General features: G+C 33.4%; 1 pseudogene; it reads left to right on the forward strand.

The window, feature by feature from the left end:
• Positions 1 to 1,019: 1,019 nt before the first annotated feature.
• LOC120126959 lies at positions 1,020 to 2,310 on the forward strand (annotated as a pseudogene).
• Positions 2,311 to 22,978: the final 20,668 nt, after the last annotated feature.

The raw sequence follows: 22,978 nt of genomic DNA on the forward strand, positions 1-22,978 counted from the left end.
GACAGCTGGGGATGAATTTTAGCCATTATAAGCATTAAAAACATGCAATTAAGGCCACATGCACATGAAGTTTTGAAACTTTGAGGAAAATTTTGAAACTTTGATGAGAGTTTCGAAACTATTGTGAAACTATCAAAACTTCAAACACGTTGTTTTTGAAAGTTTCGAAACTTTGATAAAAGTTTTGAAATTCTTACATAAAAAATATGACTGTTGAAGAAAATCGGGTTGTTGAAACAGTTTCAAGGGTAAAGTTTCGAAACTATAAATAGTGTTTTTCATATTTTAAAAGCTTTAAAAGACATTTTAAACACTTTAAACATATTTTAATTAACTCAAAAACATTTCTTATATATAAAACAATTTAAAACGCATATTTTTCAAGTTATTCTAGACTTTGAATTATTTTTGAAATATTTGATTAAGTCCAAAATCAATTTTACAAATATTTATTATATCAAAATATAATTTCAACAATATTCTTTTTTATCCTATTTTTAATTTAATCTTTATTTTATTTTATAAAAATGAATTATTTACATTTATCCGGCGAGACTCTTCTTAAATTTGAATCTAGTGCGAGTAAAAAAATTAATTTTCAAATCGAATTCAGATGAACCAAAAGCCAATTCAACTCGATCTATTATCATACCTAGTGGTAAAACATGGGACATTGTTGTAGAATTACTGAACATGGATGGACGAGACGGATTGTGACAATTGCTTCTTGGAATTTTACAAATATATATATATTTTAAATATTTTGTATGCTTTTTATTAAAATTACATTTTCATTAGTTATTTAAAATTTTATAAATTCATCTACTAATAAAAATTATAAAAATTATGATACTCTTACCGAACCTGGTCACATGCGTGGTCTTAATTTGCATGTTTTGTTAAAAGAATCCTCCTTGTCCAATGCTTTTTCACCTGTCACCATCGTCTACCTCTACCATACAAGTTTTATCATGTTCGCAATGTTCTATTACCATTTATGTTGCCGAGCCATAGTTTGTTTTACTCGAATCTCGGTAACTGTTCAAAATCTCTCTTTCAAAGTTCACAAACATGGAGAAACCAGTACCCGATCCCCGACAGCCCTTTGTTGCACTCATTGTCGGCGTCACCTGCATGGCAGGGCTGAGCTTAGCTGAAGCCTTGAAGAGCCCCAAAGCCCTCGCCGGTCCCTGGAAAGTTTACGGTTCAGCATTTCGTCCTATGCCAACCTGGTTTCCTTCCTCAGTCCTTGATAAATACATCGCTTTCGACGCCACCGACGCTGGCGACACGGCCGATAAGCTCCCTCCTTTCTCCGGCAAAGTCACCCATGTGTTCTGGGTGGCCATCCAGGATCGTGAAAGTGAACACGTAAACGTCACAGTTAACGCAACTACGTTATCCAATGTTCTCCACGTGTTAAACGGCGGCCGTTGTTCAAGACAGCCACATCACGGTTCAGACCGGCACCCAACATTACATGGGTCCGATCCATGATCCGTTGGAGATGACCCGTGGTTACAACCCCCATGAACCACCGTTCGTGGAGGATTTGCCCCGGTTGCCTTACCCTAACTTTTACTACGCGCTCGAAGATCTCGTGAAGTCGTACGCACACCGTCAATCATAATAGGCGCGTCATCGAGAAGCAGATACAGCACGCTACTTACCCTAGCAGTGTATGCATCGATCTGCCGACACGAGGATTTACCGTTCTTGTACTTCGGCAACCGGTACGCATGGGAACATTTCTGCGACATATCCGATGCTCGTGTGCTGGCAGAGCAGCAAATATGGGCTGCCGTAACCGACGGCGCCAAGAACCAAGCTTTGGCAACCGGTACGCATGGGAACATTTCTGCGACATATCCGATGCTCGTGTGCTGGCAGAGCAGCAAATATGGGCTGCCGTAACCGACGGCGCCAAGAACCAAGCTTTCAATTGTACTAACGGCGATTTTTTCACATGGAAAAGCGTATGGAAGAAACTGTGTGACATATTTCATCTCGAGTTCATCACGTTCGAGGAATCCAAAAACTTCGATTTCGTCGAGTTCATGACTGAGAAAAGCAGAGTTTGGGATGAAATTGTAGAAAAGAATGGATTATACAATACAAAATTGGAGGAAATTACATGTCCAATGGCTCTTAAAACTGTGTTGCATTTTATGTTTCAACATGTGTGTAGTATGAACAAAAGTAGAGAATTTGGGTTCTTTGGGTATGCACATACTCTGAAAAGTATTCCTCTGTGGGTTGAGAGACTGAGACACATGAAGATTATACCTTAGTTTCTTTATATTTTGATGTTAGTTGCTATTGTTATTCCCAAGCTCACCACTTCATCCATATACTGATGGAGTCGATTGAATAAATTTTAAAGTTTTTATGTTTACTTAATAAAAAAATGTTTGTAATAATTTTTATTTTATTTAAATGAAAATTCCATTTATAACTATTTTAATATGTATTATTTTATCCATTAAATAAATTATGTCATGTTTGAATATAAATTTATAAATTTTTTAAATTATGAGTTTGGGGGGCCTTTGGGTCATAAGTTTGGTTTATCATTAAACCCAACGAGCTCAAGTTGTGTTCCATATTTCGACCAGAATTGAGAAGGATCTTTTGGCCCGATAGGGCATTCAGAATAAAAAATTAGGATTTTACTCATCCTCAACTTTTAATTGTAGATCTATGACATTTATTAAAGTTTTAGACGAACTCATCACATCGAGGTAATGAGTTACTTAAAATATGATTTTTTTAATGGACTCAAATGAGTAGATCCCACGTGGACCATTAATTTATTAGTTTTAGACGGACTCATCACGTCAAGTCTATTAATTTTTTTATTATTGAAAAAAATTAAATTAGAAATTAAAAAAAAGGTAACTCGTCACCTCGAGGTGACGAGTTTATTCAAATTAAAAAAATTAGTCGTTTTGTAGCCGTTGGTCAATAGGCAGATGCTACGGTCACTTGAAGCTCGTCACCTTGAGGTGACGAGTTCAACCAGATTTTTGCATTATAACCATTGGAATTGGGGCTATAAATAGGGTTTTGATTTTTCATCAAACCCTAAATTAAAAAAAATACCATGAAAAGTCTTACTTTTTTATGAAAATCCCAAAAGATGGCTTCCTGAATAGACATGTTGCGCCTCGACAACGTCCATATTTCGTCAATCAAACTCTGGCCGGAAGAAGAATGGAGTATTCATCAGCGCGGGATGACTTCGAGAGATCCGCATCAGCGAATGTTGATATATCTTTAGCAATCCAGTATATTTTCATTCATATTTGTGCGTGGCTTCAAGGTGTAACGGGCATTCACTACAGCAAAAGTGGCTTGTTGTGGCGTGTTTTTTACTTATAGCGGCGTTTTTAAGCGCCGCTAAAAACACCTGCGGCGTAAAGACAAACGCCGCTAAAAGCGCCGCTAAAAATAGCGCCGCTAAAGTTTGCGGCGTTTTTCAACAAAAAAACGCCGCAATAGGTGACAACATATAGCGACGTTTGTTGAACAAACGCCGTAAAAGGTATTGATATTTAGCGGCGTTTTGTAGAAAAACGCCACAATAGGTGTTGATATTTAACGACATTTGGCAGACAAACGCCGCAATAGGCGTTGATGTTTAGCGGCGTTTTCTTCACAAACGCCGCAGTAGATGTTTATTTTTACCAGCTTTTTTCCTACAAACGCCGCAGAAGATGTTGATATTTAGCGGCGTTTTCCTACAAACGCCGCAATATGTCTTGAGATTTCACGGCGTTTTTATCATAAACGCCGCTAAATGTATGGTATATTGCAGCATTTTTTGTTACAAACGCCGCTAAATAACACATAATTTAACAGTTCTAAAAATTATGCTTAATACCCCAAATCTGTTTTTTCAACCTGTTCCATTATCCAACAAACAAAACAACAATAACATCAAATCCAATATAATAAATAAAAGTTTTCATTAACGTAATATAAGTTAAGTTAAACACGGTTCAGTAACATTAACATAATGCTCATAACATAAATGAGGCTACGATGGTGGATTCTGAGGTTGCGTTTTTTGTATCATCAGCATCATATCATTTAGTCGTTTTTCAAATTCTTTACATCTCTGCTGATATATTACTTCTCTCTGTTCTGCCGCTGCCTCTCTCTGTGCTGCCACTGCTTCTCTCTCTACTTCCGCTGCTGCTCTAGCTGCTTCCGCTGCTGCTCTCTCTGCTTCCCTTGCTTCATTTTCCGCTTTCAAGTTAGCCATTTGTTGATCCATCTCAGCCAACTTTTCTTTTAAACGACCAACTTCTAATTGGGAAGATCGAGACTGTGATGACATGTACTGTGATGAACTGGATCCAAAATATTTGGTGGGAGTAACGAATGATCCTTGACAGCGCACTCGACCATATCTTTCAGGACCCAAAACGTCATTAATAGCTTGGTTTTTAATGTCATCATCATTAACAATACCTTGACTCGAAGCAGTAACATGATACTCTGCCCTTTTCTCCCTCAATTTTTCCTAATAATAAAGTGAATAATTAATTAAAATAAAAAATATCATGGTACAAATATAAATAAAGTCAGGTAAATTTAAAACATCTACCCAATAAACGTACCATAATTTCTACAGCGTCAACAGTCATAGGAGTGCCATCCTTCTTCGTATGTGTCATGTCGAAGAGTTGGATTCGACCAACTTTAGAACCGGATGTATTTTCCTACAATGTACCATAATGTAATTACTATGAGTTAGTATGTACATGGAATACAAAAAAACTATTTCAATAATCTATAATACCTCCTCATGAGCTATACAAGCAAAGCTCTTCGATCCAGCCGTGTGCGTAAACTTTTGTTGTTGCCTGCTAGCAACACCAACATGCTCTCGGTCCTACAATGTCAAACAACCACTTATAATGATGATTTAAATTTTGTTACAAGTATTTATGAAAAATACATCCTACCTGTCCTTTTTGAGAACTCCAAAATCTGACTGCATCTTCCCATTGGTACCTGAGCATTCCTGGTTGGACTGTTTGCAACTTCTCTTCAAGGCTGAGATCATTCTTGAAGTATTTATTCTTTAAGAAGCTCTTGTGGTCCCTCCATCTCTTCCCTAACGCTTGCTTCACATAATCGTCAGAGACCTCTAAAACAAATTTCTCCTATACAGCAATAAGTGTGCACCGTAAGTATAATTAGTATTGAATTTATATAGAGTATCTATTATAATGACATTATTACCTTAACAAAATCCAACGCTTGATTTTTGTTACTTAGGCATTTTGCGCCATGACTCATAATTGATCGGTAACAGATTCGCATTACGTCCAACTATGCCTAAGTAACCTGCTAGAAGACGTGATTCTGGGCCAATAGGTTGACCGATATCGTTTCTTGAAACTTTGACACGATGTCCATGAGGAAGTTGGTATAGTTCCTTTAAAGTTATACGTCTTCGAGTCTTGCGCGTTCCAGCATTTTCAACTATATAAGAAATTATTAAATGTCAGTTTTGAAAATGAACAAAGTAGTAAATAAAGTTTCGAAGATTACCTTGAATTTCTACTTCTTCAACAGTTTCAGGAACTTCGGAAGACTCAGGTGCATTCGTTTCCTCGTTATTTCTTTCTTCATGGTCTTCAGAAGCTCGAACAACCCGCAAATCAGATATTTTTCTCCTCAGCATTATATCTGTAATAAACAAACATGAGTAATAAAAAATGATTTAATTAATGAATACATTGAAAGACAACATGTTAAGGGTTATAACATTATAAATAAATAAATGAAGATATAAAATCGTACAACAGTCTTATGTAATGTCAGTTGTCATAAATATCTTCATCAACGTCTTCCTGAACCCATTGAAATTGTGTTGTATTACTGATAGTTTCATCTAAGTTTGTGGTAGTAGAGGTAAACACTGATCTTGTTTCAATGTCATCTCTACTTCCATCCCCGATGTCTATCAAGTCTCTGGGAGTATTTCGAAGCACAACATACCAACCGTCATCCATTGGATCGTGACAATAAAATACTTGTTTCACTTGAGAGGAAATAATATGGTTCATCCATCAAACGTTGACCCGTGTGAATTAATCGAGAGAAATTCACCATTGAAAACCCGAATTTATCTTTTTATACATCTGTTTACATCAACCCAGTCACACCGAAACAACACAACCTTTCGTTTTCCATAGTAATCTAACTCAATAATGTCCAAGATTTCCATAATAATCGACCTCTCCATCCTCGAATTATTGTCCCTTACAGTAGCATAAACTTGTAGTTGATGAGGTAATACGACTCCACAATTTGTGTCCTCCTTAATCTTTCACGAGATTTCGTGTGAAGCCTGAACCCATTAATGGAAGGCATTATATCTTTTAACTATTCTATTCGGACCTTGAGAAAGCCATTTAACTTCTTCACTAACTTCTCTCCCACTCCAAACCTATTACACATGAATGGTGAATTAATTTGCATTGATGTCGATATAAAAAGCAAGACATATATTATTTATAAGTGTTCCGTAAGATTTAGTTGCTTACCGTCTGGCCTAACCATTCATGAAAAGTTTCTGTGAATAACTTATAGCTCTCGCTGATTTAATCTTCGGGAGTGTGCTCGAGATCTCAATACTTCTTTAAAACTCACTATAAAGAATATTATGTCGTTAAAAATTGATAAATATAAAAGATAAGAGATTTCATTAGGATTGGGTCTAAAAGACTTACGTGCGAAAGTGATCTATTGAATCGTGATGGAAAAGAACATCGGTGTGCTTGTACCCAAGACGTGTCATCTAAATGTGCAATTTCAACTTTCCCTAATGGTTGACCATAACTTCCAAACAAATAATGTTGAGTTAAGTCATCAGTACCTAACTCATCATTTCGATTTGGTCTATTCCATCTTGTTTCAACATGTTCCAAATATCTAGAGCAAAATGTCATACCTCCTGCCAAATACCCTTCAGCAATTGATCCTTCCGGATAACGCTTATTACGACAATAAGACTTCAACTTGCCCAAGAACCTATACAGAAAACAACACTACGTAAATATTTTATTCAAATGTATAATCAGTAGTAATTTGAAACGTGTAATTCAATAACACCTCTCTATAGGGTAATCCATCGATAGAAAACGGGACCACCAACTCTTGCTTCGTGAGGAAGATGAATTAACAGATGCACCATAATTGTGAAGAATGAAGGCGGAAATATCTTCTCCAAGTTTCATAAAGTCAAGGCAACTCGATCTTGTAGTTTATCAAGTTCTTCAACCATTAGAACTTTCCCACATATGGCTTTCATTATATTAGAAAGTTCAATGATACAAGATGTCACCTTACTCGACATGCAACCGCGAACAGCTACTGGTAGTAAATCTTGCATTAATATGTGATAATCATGACAAACGACGCCGTAGCTGGACTTGTTATAGTCTTGGGTCATTGTTTACTTGGGTGACGGCCCAACACTCTCATCAACGACAAATTCATACTAAAACATTATCTTAGAAATAATAGGAAAAGGCAAATGTATAATGTAAAAATTAGTCCCCAATAATTTTCAAATAGTTATTATGGATTATATTACTTTTTATCATTTGGACTTTAATGTTTTATTTTAGGAGAAAAAGAATCCTAACATTTGATTGAATAGTCATTTTGACCCTTATTTTTTCAGGAGTATTTTGGTCTCAACATTTCATTTTAAGGTCAAAATGCCTATATTTTGAAGCGTTAATTGTTTGTTAACTAACTGTTTTCATTTATTGAGGGGTCTTTTTGTCCAAATAAAACGTTGAGGCCAAATACTTCAAAAATATATATATGGGCAAAAATGATATTTGATAAATGTTAGAGGCTAATTTTAAAATTATGCCAAAGGATAACGCCTCGACAAAATATGACCCAAAGATGAACACATTCCTTTTAATTATTAATTTCATGGTATGTTCCTAAACTAAGGCTTAAATTTTGAATTAGCCTCTAAACCATTAAACGGTTTATTGAGTCTCCAAAATATTATTTGTATTATATCAATATATCGTTGTAGATATCAATTTTAATATTAAATTTTAGCTCAAATGTGATATAGAGTATATGTAAAACACATGAATCAAAATCTTAACAAGTTTACTTCAATTTGTTGAGAAGAACAGTTTATTTTTTAAACAAGAGATATTCAAGTTATTTGTAGTATAGATACACATTTTTAAAAACATCGAACATAATTAACCATTCTCACTAATTTCATGTACAAATGATTGAAATAGAAACGTCACACCTCATTGACTTAGTAAGGCAACAATGTTGTTGGGGAGTCCGATCATGGAGATTCTCCACGATAACCATAAAGTTGGAGTAATAGTAGAGGAAACATCATCATCATTGAGGATACATACTGCTTTTGCAATTGAAGATTCTTTCAACGTCACAGAGTTACCAAATTCGGTTTTAAACATCGGGTATTTTTCAACTCCTCTATCATCGTTCTAAATAAGCTTCGAAGATCCTACATGTGTACGATCTATGAAATTTTATTGACCATAGAAAAATAGTATATAGCGGCTTAAAGATTTATAGATTATTACCTTCAAGTATGAGATCGGCCATGGAAGGGTATGGAGCAATAGAAGTTCCTTTCAGGTCATCATCGAGTTTCGACGGCGAGACCGGACCGATAGCCTCCCAACGATAATTTGATCTATCGTCAGAGCAAAGACGCCACGCAAACATTCCTACGATAATTTCTCTTACTCAAGGCAACACCTGCTCCTTTTTTTTTCCAATACGTTACCTTTCTGGGTTTCCCCCATTTTCAGAATACCCACAAAAACAAAAATGAAAAATATCATTAATTTAAGAGGGATCAAACCGTGCAATTTTGTTATAGTTCGTCGATCAGATGACCGATTTGGTCACCGGGACATTCAAAAGACGACGTCGCTTGGAATCGTGCTCAGCCTGTTGTTGTACCAGAGAATAAGGTTTGAGGGAAGAAGATTTGAAATGATTTTAGGGTTCAGGTAGGAGAAAAGAAGGACCATATATTTAACATTTTGCGGCGTTTTTAAGAAAAACGCCACTATATCACATACTTTTGTGGCGTTTATAAAAAAACGCCACTATTGATTAATACTATTGTGGCGTTTGTCTAAAAAACGACGTGAAAGTATAATTATTGCGGCTTTTGAGGTATAAACGCCGCTAACTTACCGCTATATTGTGGCATTTGGCCTAAAACGCCATAAAATTTCTTCTCTATTGCGACGTTTTTTTGTTAAAACGCCACTATATATCCAATATATTGCAGCGTTTGTACATAAAACGCCACTAGATACAATAATATTGCGGCGTTATCAAAAACGCCGTACCATTAACTCAATAGCGGCTTTGTACAAAAACGTCGCTAATTGTTGATAAAACGCCACAATAAATAACTCTATACCGGGTTGTTCCAAAACGCCACTAAATTACTGCTCTATTGCGGTATTTTTTGAAGAAACGCCGCTATATTATCATTTGGCGGCGTTTGGATTATAAACGCCGCTATATTTCAATATCTTGTGGCGTTTAATCTCCAAATACCGCTAAAAACGCCGTTACAGAACACTTTTGCTGTAGTGATTGATTGAGGCTCTGATTGAACGTTGACAGCCCGAGACACACACTTTCTATTTCCCGAGTGGTGAAGCGATGACTACTTTGGAAGACATCGCTTACTAACTTGGTTTTACTGTGAATGGAGCCCCTGTGGTGAGGCAGAAGAATTATGACCCCAGAACATTAGTCTACGAAGTTTTAGGAAAGTTGCCACCATCCGAGTTCATTGATGGCTATCGAGTAGGGATGGCGTGCTGGAGTCCGAATTCCAAGTGACGGTCGACTATACCGAGAGCGAGGTTACTTTTTCATCCCAAGCATATCTTCTCCAACTGATCGGAGAAGTATTATTACAGGATAAATCCTGTAATTTGGCGCACACTCAGTATCATCGAATATTAAATGACTTCGTTGAGTTTCGAAATACCAGTTGAGGCTTGGCGATTTTAGCTTTTCTATACTGGGAGCTTTGCAAGGTTGTAATTGTCGAGTGGGGTCAAAAAGCTGATGTAGCAGATTGTCTAATATTGCTACAATCATGGGTTTGGTATCAATTCTTATTTTTTATGCTGATTACAATAGCCCCGACCAAGTTTCCTCTTGTTGGAAGGTAATTTTTTTTTAACTTTTTATAAAAAAAATTTATTAACTTTATTTTATTTTTATCCTTTTTTATTTTTAAATATTTTAGATGGCGCCATAAAATAACTAAGATGAAGTTGTTGGGTGCCACTGCACAAGATACACAGATGAGGATCGACATCGTCAGTCGATATGCGATATATATTTATTCTTTTATTATTTTTTAATTTTTTTAAACTTTATATATATTAACTTTGATATTTGTTGGAATATCGAATGAAGCTCAAATGACAACCGAATATTGCCTAGAGGAGATAGGAAAATTACAATGATTTATAGTGGTTCGACTTCTCAACCAAGTCTACATCCACTACCTTAGCTCTTCACTAAAGATTTTCTAAAAAATTCACTAATTTTTTCTTTATTTTTCAAGGACAAAGAGACAACCTTTACAACTCCCTAGCTTTTCAAAGGCTTAGCTAGAGCCAATCCCCTTTTCACAAGGTTAAATAAGTATACAAGAAAACCTCTCTAAGGTAAGGTGTTTACAAATATTTAAGCTCACAAAAACAAAATCCTAAAGATATACAATTAAGCTCAAACACACTATGTACAAGAGAAAAAGAAATAAAATAGTGAAAAAGCTTTTCTCTTGATGATGAATGCTTGTATAGGTGTTCCAACCTTCTTCAAGTGTCCTCAACTTGTTTTTATAAGTTGGAATGAGTTTGTGGTTGTTTCTAGCCGTTGGGGATTTGTTTTCTGCAAAATAAATACTATCTTTATAATTTTTAAATAAACTAGCCGTTAAAGACCGTTGTGCTTGACCAATATCGATACTATACTTCATGGTATTGATACCACTATGTAAAGTAGTATCGGTACCCCTTTGAGTATCGATACCTATTTTGCATTCTAGAATTTGAGCAATTTGGAAAACAACTGGTAGTATCGATACTACCTAGAGAGTATCGATACTTCTCTTACCTTTGGTATCGATATCACATGAACAATATTGATAATGTTCATGTAGTATCATACTGTAAGAACAGTATCGGTACTACGTACCCAGACCGTTTTGTGCTCAAATTCTAGTTTAATGGACTTTGAATTATTTTTGAAAACTTTGAAAAAGTTCAATCAAGTCCAAAAACATGTTGCCATAATTTGTTATATCAAAATATTATAAAACATAGTTCAACAATTTCCCCCTTTTTGATATAACAAAACATTTGAAAATTTGTTTTTCCAAAACTCCCCCTTAATAAAACATTAAATGAAAAAGGGTAATATTTGGAAAATATTAAATTTCCCATTTTTCATTCTAGAAATTGAATTTTTAAAACTCATACTTCTTCCTCTTTTTGTTATATAAAAAACAATTCAAATTTAAAGTTAAAAAATAACAATGGAGAGTAAGTGGTAAAATTTAACATAAAATCATTTGAAAAATCAAAATCTCCCCCTCAATCAAAGCATTCCAAACAAGAATTTAACTTTTAAAGCTTGACACTTAAAAGACATTGTATTTCAACAAAGATGAACAAACATGTTAGTAACACATGTAATTCAATATATCCTAGTCTATTATACTTTATGCAATACTAATTGTTGTATTTAAGTGCATGTGCATAAAGCTATCCAAAAATGTTATGCATTTGAAAAATTGTTATCAATTGTTAGAGAGATTTCATTTGCAATAAATCACATGCATAAACATTTAAAATAAGGTCAAAAATAAAAATTTGAAAAAACAAAGTATTAAAACCAATTTTGACCAAAATTCATTATGATGAACAAACATTTACGAAAAAATCATTAAAAACTTTAGAAAATGTTCATCACAATTGTTTTTAACATACATGAGATAGAAAACATAAATTCATTTAAAATCAAAACTCATGCATGCTAACAACAAATAGGCAACCAATTAATCAAAACAAAAGCATTAAGCTTAGAGGTTACCCATCACCATTTGAATATCTTTGCTTTCATCACCATTGCTCCATACACCTGAAAGAGACATTTATGTGGATTTTGTTATCCAAATTGCTTTGGATTCTTGGACGTTAGTTTTAATGCCCCTTATTCCCTTTTGAACCCATACTTGTTTAATTTTAAAATGTTTTTCTTTCTTTAAAGGACAAGTATGTTCCAAATGACCATGAAAATGACAATGTGAGTATTTTTCCATTTTAACATAGATGAATTGTTTTTATAAATGATTTCTTTTTATTTTGTTAAGCATTCAAGCTTAACTTTCAATTCAAAATTTTCTTTTTCCAAATCTTCAATTTTTTGTTTTTGAAAGCTTAAAATCATTTTTCAAAGTTTCATTTTGCTTTTAAAAATCCAATTTTGCTTTCAAAAGAAAATCATTTTCAATTTTGAATTTTGAAATCAATTTCTTATATTTGAAATTCATGGTCTCAAATTCCAAATACAATTCATCATAAGCAACTTATAACTCATTAAAATAATAAGAATTTGATTCACTAGAGCTAGATGTTACCATTGAATCTTCTTAGATGACCACGAGGCATAGATTGGCTACTTTATCCTCATCATTGGAGCCATTTCATCACTCCAAGCCATCACAAATGCATTCTTCTTACTTGATCCCTTCTTCTTTAGGAGGGGACAATCATACTTGACATGCCTCGTTCTTTGACATTTGAAACACACCGGGGGACCCTTCTTTTTCCTTGATTCATTCTTCACTTCCTTAGAAGTTATGAATCTCTTAAAAATTTTAAAGAGCTTGGCCATATCTTCTTCTTCATCATCATTTTCATCCACCTCTTCACTTGAGTCTTGATTACTCTCATTGGTGGATTTGAAGGGAATGCCTACCTCATTATTCTTCTTGTTTTTCTTTTCTTTATCTTCTTCTTGTTTTTCTTTTCTTTATTTTCTTCTTCTTCATTTACCATCAGCTCATGAGTGAGAAGAGAACTAATAATTTAACATCCCAAACTATGGGTTAGTGATCAAATTGTAAAATTTCAGAATTTGGTGACTAAAGTAGAAGAATGGATTAGTTCAGTGATTTATTTGGAAGTATTTCCTAAAAGTTGTTAGTAATTATTAAAGGAACTAAAGGGTAAAATGGTCATTTGATCATTTAAGGAATTAAAAATGTGATAGTGGGGATATATATTTTTACACGTGGGAGTGTAGGAAACCAAAAACAATGTTTCCAGAATTCTCTTCTCCTCCTTTCTTCTTTGTGCGTGAAGCTCCAGCTCAAAGGTGAGTTTCTTAATTATTTGGTTATTTGTTGAATTAAAAGTTGGGTTATGATTCTTAGGTGATACTTAAGCTTAAGTTATCTTAAAATCAAAAGATAAATGAGTTAGGGAAGATTAAAGATTTGGAGTTCTTGAGTGAATTTCCAGAATGGAGTTGATAAGTTGAACTTGAAACTAAATTTGACTTGTCATCAGCTAAATTAAGAAGTATTAAGTGTTAGAATTGGATTTGAAACATGTGGAAAATAGGGTATGATTCTTGAAATTCCTAAAGAGGAGAGGATATTAAGGTTAAAGATGAGATAAATGAATATTAATGAGTTTAAGTATTTATATGTAAGTTAGGAATATGAAAGGGGTTGAAATATGAAGGATTTAATCCAAAAAGAATGAATTTTTGGGTTCAAAAAGAGGATTCTGGGTAGAGTGCATCGATGCATATTCATAGTGCACTGATGCATCAAGGTTAAAACCCAGAAATTGTTTGAAGGTGTATCGATGCACAGGTAGTGCATCGATGCACCCTTTTAATCTAAAAACATCGAATGCAATTGGTGCATCGATGCATAAGGCATGCATCGATGCATCCCAGTAATAAACAAACATCGAATGTATTTTATGCACCGATGCACAGGTAGTGCATCGATGCACCGATAGGGAATGCATCGATACACTGTGCAGTACATCGATGCATACCTTCATTAAAAGATGAAATGGGCTTTTCTTTTAGCCTAATAAGTGGCAATTTAGAAGATATCAATTAGTATACTGATATGTATCAATGTATTATTATGATGTAGATATAGAATAAAGCTTGTTCCGGAACAATCTAAGGATTAAGATTGATTCAAAGCAAACAAGGCTAAGGTGAGTGCACATTCTCTAGTATATGAGGTTCAAGGTAAAATAAGACTTGTGATAAGTCTATTTCCAATAGTGAAAAACATGAATTCATAGAAGTATGTATTTGTTATGATTTATATGTGCATGAGTATATGTGTTATTGAATATGGTAAGTAAAAGGGATTAATGGTGATGATAAGAATAATAAGGATAATGAAATGATAGGTATATGTGAATATAGGTATTGATGTGTTTTTGTATGTATTGTAAGATGATATGTTTATGTGATAACATGATAAGATGACAATGATTTACATGTTATATGAACACATGAGAAATGTTATGAGCCATATGAAAGAGAAAGTATATGTGATACATGAGGGTGAATCCTATGTTTATATGAATATGAACTCATATGAGAATTGACATGAACTACGTGATTACATGTATATGTGAATAAAACCATGAGCTTATATGAATATATGATATGGTTACATGAATATGTAAAAGGATATAAAAGATAATGCCCATGTAATGTGTTATGAGAGCTAGGGGTATAGTTGGCATGCCAAGAGTCGAGGGTCTATGTAGTTCTTCAGGACATATATGTATTCTTTGGAACATGTGTGAAGTCTGGTGAGACACATACTTGATCCTTGGCATATGTATATGATTCTTAAGGAATGATATGTGGTCCTTCGGGACATATATGTATTCTTTGGAACATGTGTGAAGTCGGGTGAGACACATACTTGATCCCTAGTATATGTATATGATTCTTAAGGAATGATATGTGGTCCTTATAGACATTATTATATGGCACTACGGTGCAATTCTACGCGGCACTCCGGTACAATTATATGTGGCACTTCGATGCAATTATATGAGCTGTGGTGACAACATTAGTGCACAACCTCTATGTACTCGCATATCTTTACTTCTCACATGTGTATCATGGGCTATTAAATAGATAATATTAATAAAGTGATATGATAATATGTTTGTTTCCTTGTGGAATTTCATGTGTGATATTGATTGTACAAATGGTAACTTATAAGACCATATGATGAAAGGAATCAATGATAGTGATAAAATAAGAAAGAAATGAAGATGATAATATAGTTGCTTGGGTGTACGTGTTTTATGATAGTATATATATATGGTTTACATGATATGTATATGTGCAATTGGTTATGGTATTTGTTATATGATATGGACATAAGAGATCATAGGAACATGAGATAAGAGATATGAATGATAATGACATATATGTATGCATATATTTGTTACATGTAAAAGTATGAGTGGTATGAAATGATAGTAGTAATTGTTTAGGTATGATTATTAGTTACTGTTTACCTTATATGTTTATATGCCTCACTAAGTCTTTGACTTAGCGTGTAAGTGATTTACACGTAGGTTTCAAGAAGAGTAAAGAGCAATGTGGAGCAAGACAGGCCAGTTCTCCTTACTAAAGGTCAGATCAGAAAAGATGTGAATAATATGTATTTTAGTATATAAAGTTCTAGTTGGCATGTTTTCAAAAGAATATATAGTTTAAGCTATGAACAGTTTTATAAATCTTTCGAATAGTTATATGTAAATAAATAAGTGAAATATACACGCTCTAATTGGTTTTGTAATAATGAAAATGTCTTTTATGTAAATTAGTCATTTATATGTTATAAAAGTTTTAAATTACTCATTATTTTATACAAGTACATGTTTTAAAAGGTCAATGTGACACCTCAGATACGTATCCGGGTCGGATATGGGTTGGGGTGTTACATTTAATGGTATCAGAGCTACGGTTTAGCCGATTCTAGGCATCAATCCAAGTAAAAAGTGTTTTAAAAAGTATACATGCCAACATAAAGTGAATAATTTCTGATCTGATAGTGTAAGGAGTGTATTGTCTTGCTAATAGAATTAAAATGTTATGTTATATTAGATGTATGATCATGAGAGCTTCCAAATTGAAGCACAAGGTAATAGACTGAAGGTAATAGCATTCACCTGCCCTGGCCAGGCAGGGAGAAGAGCGAAAAACCTCAGGAAGTGCCTGTATAAACTTAGGGAATGTCTTCACCATGTTGAAGAATATTCTGATGAATTTTCAATTTATATTTTTTTTAATTCATAGAATGAATGTATCGAATTAGTTGAAAAGTTAAGAGCACCCGAGTTCAAGGATGGATTTGAGGAAGGTACTGTTGTTACAGACCTATGGTTAGATGATATGATAGAAGGTTTTTATTTCTCCAAAGAGGAGAAATTAAATTGAGTAGTTTCGTTACTACTTTGACAAGTTAGAGTATGACGGATAAATGAAGCTCGAATATATGATCTTGAAGCAAGGGAATTACCCATGCATGTGTATGAAAGTAAGTTTGATAAGTTAAGCAGATTTATTGTTGAATTGATTCTGATTAAGAAGGATAAAAAGGATACATGTGATTGATTGTTTAAGACTTGTTCCTTAAATTAAAAGAGTTTTACTGGTTTTGAAATTGTTTTCATTTCAAGAAATGGTTGATCGTGTTAAAGCTCTAGAGAGAGCTAAGAATAAAAGGATTGGGGAAAAAAATCTCAGATGATTAAGAGAATTAGTGCTTCATAGAATTTTAGCACCATCAAAGAAAGGTAGAGATTCTGGTTCAACTTTAAACCAGACATGAATTAGTTGTATTCTCCGTCAGAGAATCAAATCAGATGAGAGTTCGACAGACTCCAACAATATGTTTGATCTTGAAAGATTAAACAAAGAGTTAATTGAGAATAAGTTAGGGTTAAAGACAACCCTTGTGAATTAGGTTAAAAGCCCTTTTAGAAGTTATGTAAATCGAAGCAGAAAAAGTATTTTAAATGGATTAGATGAGTATTGAAATTTGGTGATTTTTTGAAACAAGTGGAGAAAACATAAGTATAAGAATGGTAAAGAATAAGGTTTTGTGCAAGTAAAGTTGACTATCAAAGTAATGAAAATGTGATAAGGAGTGATAGTTAAGGATAAATATATGTGATATAAAAGAGCATGGGAGTATGAAGAACATGATATGGTTTAGTTATGTATAAGACAATGCGGATTATAAAAGGATAAATGGATAAAGACCAAGGAATGGATTAAGTGTTTTGCTAGAAATTAAATAATGTGAAGGATAAGAAGTATTTTAAATGTATCAAGTGAGGTAGAAACTGTTTTTGTATTTAAGATGGAAAGAGTTAGCGTGTGCTAACAAGATTATGGGACGAAATGTATTGAAATTACAAGATTTCAAGATATGGTAGGTTATGATAACCAAATATGAAGTGAATCTAGATACAGTTGTATACTGTGATTATAGTAAAGTGATAGAGTGAAGGAAGTGAGGATTCAAATGTTTGAGTAAAACTAAGGATTGATAAGAAGAGTTTAAGTATGGGTACATCAATGATCAGTTTATAAATAAAGGAAGTTAGAATGTTAAGCTTGAATAATTGAAGTGACATGGTGTATGAGATTGAATGTTTATTTGATTAGTTGAGTAAACTATTGTTGAAATAATTCTGACTGCAAAGAACGTATATGAATGGTTCGATGAAGGTTTACATTTTAGATTGGAAGAATCGATGTTGACTAACAGAGTTATAAGATAGTAGTGTATTATAGTTAAAGGATTAGAAGGTGATTTCAGGGTAAGCTAATTATGTATGGTGTGGATTGAGATATGGTTATGTATTTTAATCATTGAAATGAAAGGTAATAAGAAGACAAGGAATACTGTATATGAATGAGAGTATGGGTTCAATAAGTGAATTACACTGGGTTGATTTTAACTGAAATGATGTTTATGATTAATTTGATCAGGGCTTACGCCCTAGATTTAAAAGTTGTTATTAATTAACTGTAATGGCATGGATGTTAGAGTTTTCAGATTTGAAGGAAACATAAATTAAGTTAATCAAATGAGATACGAATACGAATCTGGATGTGGTTGTGTATTTTGATCATATAGATATGATATAGGCAATGAGATAAATATTTATGTGTTTTAAAGAAAATTTTGAAGGAAGAAAATGCAAGCAAGATACGATAAGAATGAGGTTCTGTATAAGTGAAGTTGATTAGTAAAGTTATAAAGATATAATAAAGATTAGTAATCAGAGATAAGTTTAAGTGATAGAAATAGAGTATGTGAACATGAAAGAAAGGTATGATTGGTGTATAAGAAGATTTTGATTTATGAAGGAAATGAAAGGATGAAGTTTAAAGAATCAGATGTGATAAAGGTTATGTTGAGATATAGATTATAAGTTTAACTAGAAGTAAGAAAGGTATGTCAGGTAATATAAGAAATTGTTTAGTTATGCAAAGTGTATGTTTAAACAGCTATGATGAAGATTTAAGGTTTTGTTTCTTGGTCAAGTGGATATAGTCAGAGAAATGAATAAAGATTTATATGTATTAAGGAAGTTTTGGAGTCAGTCAAGTAAGGATGAAATAAAAGTTTGGTGATTCATGAAAGATAATTGAAGATTGACAAGGAATTTGATTGATTTATGAGTTGAGTAAAGAATTAATGTTATTGTCTATCTGATAAGTGACATGATAGGAGATATAAAGTAAAAAGGTAGTCGAATAATTGAAATGATAAGAACCAAGTTATTAAAGATGATACAAAAGATTAAGTTCAGAAAGCAGAATGAGAACGTTAGAAGATATGTTCTTCTCAGGATGTGCAGTGAAAATTCGAGGATGGATCTTTTAAAAGGAGGGGAGATTTGTAACATCCCAAACTATGGGTTAGTGATCAAATTATAAAGTTTCAGAATTTGGTGACTAAAGTAGAAGAATGGATTAGTTCAGTGATTTATTTGGAAGTATTTTCTAAAAGTTGTTAGTAATTATTAAAGGAACTAAAGGGTAAAATGGTCATTTGATCATTTAAGGAATTAAAAATGTGATAGTGGGGATATATATTTTACACGTGGGAGTGTAGGAAACCAAAAACAATGTTTCCAGAATTCTCTTCTCCTCCTTTCTTCTTTGTGCGTGAAGCTCCAGCTCAAAGGTGAGTTTCTTAATTAGTTGGTTATTTGTTGAATTAAAAGTTGGGTTATGATTCTTGGCTGATACTTAAGCTTAAGGAAAGCTTAAGTTATCTTAAAATCAAAAGATAAATGAGTTAGAGAAGATTAAAGATTTGGAGTTCTTGAGTGAATTTCCAGAATGGAGTTGATAAGTTGAACTTGAAACTAAATTTGACTTGTCATCAGCTTAATTAAGAAGTATTAAGCGTTAGAATTGGATTTGAAACATGTGGAAAATAGGGTATGATTCTTGAAATTCCTAAAGATGAGAGGATATTAACGTTAAAGATGAGATAAATGAATATTAATGAGTTTAAGTATGTATATGTAAGTTAGGAATATGAAAGGGGTTGAAATATGAAGGATTTAATCCAAAAAGAATGAATTTTCGGGTTCAAAAAGAGGATTCTGGGCAGAGTGCATCGATGCATATTCATAGTGCACCGATGCATCAATGTTAAAACCCAAAAATTGTTTGAAGGTGTATCGATGCACAGGTAGTGCATCGATGCACTCTTTTAATCTAAAAACATCGAATGCAATTGGTGCATCGATGCATAAGGCATGCATCGATGCATCCCCGTAATAAACAAACATCAAATGTATTTTATGCACCGATGCACAGGTAGTGCATCGATGTACTCTTTTAATCTAAAAACATCGAATGCAATTGGTGCATCGATGCATAAGGCATGCATCGATGCATCCCAGTAATAAACAAACATCGAATGTATTTTATGCACCGATGCACAGGTAGTGTATCGATGCACCGATAGGGAATGCATCGATACACTGTGCAGTGCATCGATGCATACCTTTATTAAAAGATGAAATGGCTTTTCTTTTAGCCTAAGAAGTGACAATTTAGAAGATATCAATTAGTATACATATATGTATCAATGTATTATTATGATGTAGATATAGAATAAAGCTTGTTCTGGAACAATCTAAGGATTAAGATTGATTCAAAGCAAACAAGGCTAAGGTGAGTGCACATTCTCTAGTATATGAGGTTCAAGGGAAAATAAGACTTGTGATAAGTCTATTTTCAATAGTGAAGAACATGAATTCATAGAAGTATGTATTTGTTATGATTTATATGTGTGCATGAGTATATGTGTTATTGATATGAATATGGTAAGTAAAAGGGATTAATGGTGATGATAAGAATAATAATAAGGATAATGAAATGATAGGCATATGTGAATATAGGTATTGATGTGTTTTTGTATGTATTGTAAGATGATATGTTTATGTGATAACATGATAAGATGACAATGATTTACATGTCATATGAATACATGAGAAATGTTATGAGCCATATGAAAGAGAAGTATATGTGATACATGAGGGTGAATCCTATGTTTATATGAATATGAACTCATATGAGAATTGACATGAACTACGTGATTACATGTATATGTGAATGAAACCATGAGCTTATATGAATATATGATATGGTTCTATGAATATGTAAAATGATATAAAAGATAATGCCCATGTTATGTGTCATGAGAGCTAGGGGGTATAGTTGGCATGCCAAGAGTCGAGGGTCTATGTGGTCCTTCGGGACATATATGTATTCTTTGAAACATGTGTGAAGTCTAGTGAGACACATACTTGATCCTTGGCATATGTATATGATTCTTAAGGAATGATATGTGGTCCTTCGGGACATATATGTATTCTTTGGAACATTTGTGAAGTCTGGTGAGACACATACTTGATCCTTAGTATATGTATATGATTCTTAAGGAATGATATGTGGTCCTTATAGACATTATTATATGGCACTACGGTCCAATTCTACGCGGCACTCCGGTGCAATTATATGTGGCACTTCGGTGCAATTATATGAGCTGTGGTGACAACATTAGTGCAAAACCTCTATGTACTCGCATATCTTTAGTTCTCACATGTGTATAATGGGCTATTAAATAGATAATATTAATAAAGTGATATGATAATATGTTTGTTTCCTTTTTGAATTTCATGTGTGATATTGATTGTACAAATGGTAACTTATAAGACCATATGATGAAAGGAATCATGATAGTGATAAAAGAAAGAAATGAAGATGATAATATAGTTGCTTGGGTGTACGTGTTTTATGATAGTATATATATATGGTTTACAAGACATGATATGTATATGTGCAATTGGTTATGGTATATGTTATATGATATGGACATAAGAGATCATAGGAACATGAGATAAGAGATATGAATGATAATGACATATATGTATGCATATATTTGTTACATGTAAAAGTATGAGTGGTATGAAATGATAGTAGTAATTGTTTAGGTATGATTATTAGTTACCGTTTACCTTATATGTTTATATGCCTCACTAAGTCTTTGACTTAGCGTGTAAGTGATTTACACATAGGTTTCGAGAAGAGTAAAGAGCAATGTGGAGCAAGACAGGTCAGTTCTCCTTACTAAAGGTCAGATCAAAAAAGATGTGAATAATATGTATTTTAGTATATAAAGTTCTAGTTGGAATGTTTTCAAAAGAATATATTGTTTAAGCTATGAACAGTTTTATAAATGTTTTGAATAGTTATATGTAAATAAATAAGTGAAATATACACGCTCTGATTGGTTTTGTAATAATGAAAATGTCTTTTATGTAAATTAGTCATTTATATGTTATAAAAGTTTTAAATTACTCACTATTTTATACAAGTACATGTTTTAAAAGGTCAATGTGACACCTCGGATTCGTATCCGGGTCGGATACGGGTTGGGGTGTTACAAATAAGCTCATCAAGAGTGAGTGGCTATAGGTTCTTAGCTTCGATAATCGCCATCTTCTTCGATTGGAAAGACTTTGGTAGAGAGTATATTATCTTCCTCACAAGCTTCTCATTAGGGATCACTCTCCAAATCCCTTGAGACCGTTGACAATCATAAAAAATCTATCCAGCATAACTTTGATATCTTCATCCAGTTTCATCTTGAAATTTTCATAGCTATGGTTGAGAAGACTACTTTTAGTTTCCCTCACTTCATTGGTTCATTCATGAGTGACTTGGAGCTTGTCCAATATCTTCTTCGCATTTGAACAAGAGGAGACTCTTCCATATTCATCCGGGCCTAATGCACAAAATAGAATATGTATAACCTTTTCTAGTTGTTGTGGATGTTTTGGAACCGTTGGAGATTTATTTTCTACAAAATAAAACTGCCCAGGATAGGGAGTATCGGTACTACATTTATAATTTTTAAATAAACTATCCGTTAAAGACCATTGGGATTGACCAATATCGATACTATGCTAATAGTATCAATATTAATATGTATAATAGTACCAGTACCCCTTTGAGTATCGATACCTATTTTGCATTCTGGAATTTGAGCAATTTGGAAAACAACTGGTAGTATCGATACTACCTAGAGAGTATCAACACTTCTTTTACCTTTGGTATCTGTACCACATGAACAATATCGATTTTGTAAGAACAGTATTGGTACTACGTACCCAGAAAACCGTTTTGTGCTCAAATTCTAGTTTAATGGACTTTGAATTATTTTTGAAAACTTTGAACAAATTCAATCAAGTCCAAAAACACGTTGCCATAATTTGTTATATCAAAATAT

This window comes from Hibiscus syriacus, unplaced genomic scaffold (assembly GCF_006381635.1).
Source record: "Hibiscus syriacus cultivar Baekdansim isolate YM2019G1 unplaced genomic scaffold, ASM638163v2 tig00001478_pilon, whole genome shotgun sequence".
Lineage (NCBI taxonomy): Eukaryota > Viridiplantae > Streptophyta > Magnoliopsida > Malvales > Malvaceae > Hibiscus > Hibiscus syriacus.